Source organism: Haliaeetus leucocephalus, unplaced genomic scaffold, assembly GCF_000737465.1.
Source record: "Haliaeetus leucocephalus isolate CR32 unplaced genomic scaffold, Haliaeetus_leucocephalus-4.0 Scaffold287, whole genome shotgun sequence".
Lineage (NCBI taxonomy): Eukaryota > Metazoa > Chordata > Aves > Accipitriformes > Accipitridae > Haliaeetus > Haliaeetus leucocephalus.
In genome coordinates, this window is record NW_010972723.1 from 41328 (window position 1) to 47093 (window position 5766).

Genomic DNA, 5766 nt, shown 5'->3' on the forward strand with positions numbered 1-5766 from the left:
TACTGAGGGGGTGCTAGGGGGGTCTGGGTGCTGAGGAGCAGTATGGGGTGTTCCTGGGGTTCGGGGGTTGCCTGGGTGCTGAGGGTCTCTGTGGGGTGCTGCAGGGGTGCTGGGGGGGGCTGGGTGCTAACAGTCTCCATAGGGTGCTGGGACAGTGCTGGGGGGGTCTGCGTGCTGAGGATCTCCATGCGGTTCTGGGGGAGTTCTGGGGGGACTAGGGTGCTGAGGGTCTCTGTGAGGTGCTGAGGGAGTGCTGGGGGTATCTGGGGGCTGGGGGTCTCCATGGGGTGCAGGGGGTGTGTTGGGAGGCTATGGGTGCTTGTGGGTTCCATGGGGTGCTGAGCAAGTGTTGAGGGGCTCTGTGCACTGGGGGTCTCCTTGGGGTGCTGCGTGGGTGCTGGGGGGCTCTGGGTGCTGGGGACCTCTGGGGGGCCCTGGGAGGAGATGCTGGAGCCTGGATCCAGTTGGACTGCAAGGACAGGAAGGGTTCCTGGCATCAGGGTGGGGTTCTGCGATGGAGGGGGTAATGGGTGCTCTGTGGGGGGAGCAGAGACCCCAGCAGAGCCTGGGTCCAGGTCTGCACCTGGGGAGGGAAGGGACACAGAGGTCTGTGAGGCCCCTGTCCCACTGCCTCCAGGTCCCCTGCCCTGCGTGCTGGATGAAGAACACCCCTTCCATCCATCCATCCATCCATCCACCCACCCACCTGTCCATCCATCCATCTACCCACCCATTCCTCTTTCCTTGCATCCATGCATCCATTCTCCTACAAATCCTTCCTTGCCATCCATCCATCAATCCAGCTACCCTTTCTCCTAACTTTCTGTCCTTCCCTCCCTCCATCTTTCTGTCCATTCAATCACTCCTTCCCCTCTCTGTCTATCCATGCCTATTGCCTACTGCCTCCACCCACCCCAGCCCTCCAACATTTCATCCTTTTCCTGAAAATTTTTTTCCAAGAAATTCCTTGCTTTGTACCGTCTGGATCCAGATGTGCTGGAGAACGTGTGCTCCTCATGGTAGCTTCCAGACCAGGTTTGGCTCCAGGATGTGTGCTCCATGTGGTAACATCTGACCCCAGTTCTGCTGCAGGACGTGTGCCCATCATGGTACCATGTGGACCTGGTTCTGCTGCAGGATGTGTGCTCCTCGGGCTATCATCTAGACCGAAATCTGCTAAAGCAGCTGTGCTCCTTGTGGTACCATCGGCATCCAGTTCTGCTGAAGGACGTGCATACAGTGTGGCACCACTGGGACCAGATTCTGCTGTGGGATGTGCACTCCACATGGTATCATCCAGACCCGTTTCTACTGAAGAATGTGTGCTCTGCATTGTGCCATCTGGACCCAGTTTCACTGGAGGATGTATGCTCCTCATGGTACCTTCAGGAACTGGTTCTGGTAGAGAATGTGTGCTCCATGTGGTACCATCTGGAACCAGTTCCACTGGAGGATCTGTGCTCCTCATGGTACCATCTGGAACCAGTTCCACTGAAGGATGTGTGCTCTTCATGGTACCTTCAGGACCTGGTTTGGCTCCAGGATGTGCACTCCATGTGATACCTTCTAGATCTGGTTCTGCTGTAGGACGGGTACTACTCATGGTACTTTCAAGACCTGGTTTGGCTGCAGGATGTGTGCTCAATGGGGTACCATCTGGGTCCTGTTTCACTGAAAGATGTGTACTACTCATGGTACCTTCAGGACCTGGTTCTGCTGCAGGACTTGTGCTACTCAGAGTATCATCTAGACCAAAATCTACTGAAGAATGTGTTGTCCATTTGGTACCATCTGCATCCAGTTCTGCTGGTGGACATGTGCTCTTCAGGGTACCTTCGGGACCTGGCTCTCCCATGTTCTGGTTGCTCCACATGGTATCACCTGCTGGGACCACCATGGTGGGGGCCAAGTCCTGCCTCGCTTTGGGCCTGGTGCCTTGTGTGGTACCAACCAGATCCTGCCCCACTTTGGCTTGAGTGGCATCAATGGGATCCTGTCCTGTTGGCCGTTGGGTGAACTGGATGGCAACTGCCATATCTTGCCCTGTTTGCGGCTGGGTGGCATCAACTGGATCCCGCTCTGCCTTGGGCTTGGTACCTCGCATGGTCCCAGCCAAACCCCGTCCTGGTGGTTCCCTGGTGGTCTGGTTGGTGCCTGCCAGGACCTGTCCAGCTTTGGGCCGGGTGATCCGTACAGTACTGGTTGGATCCCGCCCTGCTTTGGGCCGGGTGACGCGGATGGTACTGACTGGATCCCGTCCTGACTTGGACCTGTTGGTGCCAGCTGGATGCCACCCTGCCTTGGACCTGTTGGTGCCAGCTGGATGCCACCCTGCCTTGGACCTGTTGGCTCCCGCTGGATCCCATCCTGCCTTGGACCTGTTGGTGCCAGCTGGATGCCACCCTGCCTTGGACCTGTTGGTTCCCACTGGATCCCGCTCTGCCTTGGACCTGTTGGTGCCAGCTGGATGCCACCCTGTCTTGGACCTGTTGGTGCCAGCTGGATACCGTCCTGCCTTGGACCTGTTGGTGCCAGCTGTATCCCATCCCACCTTGGACCTGATGGTATCAGCTGGATCTCGTCCCACTTTAGACCTGGTGACACCAGCTGCATTCTGTCCTGCCTTGGGCTTGGTGCTCTGGATGATGCGGGCCGGATCCTGCTCTGCTTTGAGTCGGGTGATCCTGATGATACGAATGGGATCTCGCCCTGCTTTGGCTTGGGTGGCACCAATTTGACCCTGTCCTGCAGGGCGCTGGGTGCTGGTGGTGGCACCAGTTACATCCCATCGTGTGGGGTGCTGGGTAGTGGGGGTGGTGCTGGCCAGATCCTGTCCTGTGGGGCGCTGGGTGCCGGGGGTGGCACCAGTTACATCCCATTGTGTGGGGTGCTGGGTGGCAGGGGTGGTGCTGGCCAGACCCTGTCCTGCAGGGTGCTGGGTGCTGGTGGTGGCAGCAGTTGCATCCCATTGTGTGGGGTGCTGGGTGGCAGGGGTGGTGCTGGCCAGACCCTGTCCTGCAGGGTGCTGGGTGCTGGTGGTGGCAGCAGTTGCCTCCCATTGTGTAGGGTGCTGGGTAGCAGGGGTGGCGCTGGCCAGACCTTGTCCTGTGGGGCGCTGGGTGCCGGGGGTGGCACCAGTTACATCCCATCGTGTGGGGTGCTGGGTGGCAGGGGTGGCGCTGGCCAGACCTTGTCCTGCAGGGTGCTGGGTGCTGCTGGTCAGCGGAGAGGTCCTCGTCGGTGACAGCAGGTCCCCTTGCCCTGCAGCAACGATAGGGTCACTCAGCTCAGCTCTGGGGGGGCACCCAGGGCCAGAGGTGGGGACATCGCTTGGGGACAGGGTCTCTGGAACATGAAGAGGGGCCCCAGCAGGCAGGGTTGGTCCAAATCTGCTCTGGCCCCCAGCCCCGCAGCCGGGCTAGGGTAGCAAAACTTGGGGTCCCACATTGCAACCAGCCACCCGCCGGCTCCCTGGGACCTTGCAGAGGGGGACGGGGACCCCCCCATTCCCGTTCCTCCTACCCTTGCGGGTTGTCCTTGCGGTGGGCTGGCTGGCTGCGGTGCTCCGGGGAGAGCTGGGGACGCGGGGACGTGCGGAGGGGGGCACCCGGGCTGGTTTCATCTGCGGCTGGCGGGGAGTGGGCTCTGCAGGGCGGACATCCAGGTTGGCCAGCTCATCTGCGGGCAGAGGAGAGCAGCGTGAGCCCTGCAGTGCGTGCACTGCACACGTGCTGCGCCCTGCGCACACATGCATGGCATACGCACTGCGCCCTGTGCGCACACACACACACTGCACAGACCCTGTGTCCCCGCGCACCGCACACACGCACTGTGCCCTGCACACACACGCACTGCGCCCTGTGCACACACGCACTGCACCCTTCGCAGGCAAACACTGCACAGACTGCTCCCTGCCCACGCACACATGCACTGCACACACACACTGCACACACGCTCTGCGCCCTGCCCACACACGCACTGCACAGACTCTGTGTCCCTGTGCAATGCACACACACACTGCACGCATGCAATGCACCCTGCCCATGCATGCGCTGCACAGACTCTGTGTCCCTGTGCACTGCACACACACACTGCACGCATGCAATGCACCCTGCCCATGCATGCGCTGCACACATGCAAGCACTGCACAGGCATACGCTGCACAGACTCGGTGTCCCTGCGCACCACGCACGCGCACCACGCACACGCACTGCACCCTGCCCACGCACACTGCCCACGCACTGCACGCTCACCGCTGCCGCTTGCAGCACAGCCGTGCTGCGCCCTGCGGGCTGCGCACCCACGGGGTTTGCATTTCAGCTGCAGTGTCCCCGTGCTCACCCGCTGCCCTGGGACCACCACACGGGTACGGGGACCGTGTGCCCACTGCATCACCCCCATGGAGTCACGGCCCCCCCAGCCCCCAGCATCGCGGGTACCTGCGCAGACAACGGCAGCATCCTCCCGGTGCTGGCAGTTGGTGACACCCCAGGGAGAAGCCGGGCACCCCAGCAGGGACGATTCGTTCCCTTGGCACCGCACATCATCCAGCCAGATGGGCCCGGTGCCCTCGCCAAAAAAAGCTGCCCGGGGTGCGTCGAGGGCAGCCCCACAGCCCAGTTGCCGGCAGACCACCGCTGCATCCTGCAGCCCCCACAGGTCATCGCAGACAGTGCCCCATTGACCGGCGTGGAAGATCTCCAGCCGGCCGGCGCAGCGCCCCGTGGCACCCACCAGCCGCACGGTCGGACCCCCTGTGGCTGAGAGAGGCTGGGGTCAGCGTCGGTGCGGGCCCCATGGCGGGGGGGGGTACCTGTGCACACTATAGCTGTGCACACCATGACTGTGCACGTCACTGTGCACACCATACTTGTGCATGCTGTGCCCGTGCACAGCGTACCTGTGCATGCTGTGCCCGTGCACACCTTGCCAGTGCACACGTAGCTCTTCACGCCGTACCTGTGCGTGCTGTGCCTGTGCACACCATGACTGCGCACACCTTGCTGGTGCACGCCATACCTGTGCACGCCGTGCCCATGCACACCATGACTGTGCACACTGTACCTGTGCACACCATGACTGTGCACACCGTACCTGTGCATGCTGTGCCAGTGCACACCATGACTGCACACTGTAGCTGTGCATGCTGTGCCTGTGCATACCTTGCCCATGCACAGTGTACCTGTTCACACTGTACCAGTGCATGCTGTGCCCATGCACACCTTGCCCGTGCACAGTGTACCTGTGCATGCCGTGCCTGTGCACACCTTGCCCAGGCACTCGTAGCTGTGCACACCGTACCTGCGCGTGCTGCGCCCGTGCACGCTTTGCCCATGCACACCTTGCCCGTGCACAGTGTACCTGTGCAGCTGTGACTGTGCACACCGTACCTGTGCATGCCATGCCCGTGCACACCGTGCCTGGGCGTGCCGTACTTGCACACGCTGCATCTGTGCATGCTCTACCTGTGCGCAGCATCCCCCTGCACCAGTGCGTGCCGTAACCTGCCTGTGCTGTGCTTGCACACATTATTGCTGTGCATGCTCTGCCTGTGCGCATCGTACCTGTGCATGCTTTACCCGTGCACACCGCACCGGTGCAGGCTGCACCTGTGCATGCCGTAACGGGTGGCTGGGTGTCGGTGGGCAGCGGTGTGGGGGTCCAGGGGTGCTCGCTGGTGCCGAGGGGCTGGAAACGGTGAGCTGTGGGAAGCGGCGGTCAGGCGGAGAGGTCCCCAGCTCGGCCTCCCCGCTCACCCACCCACCC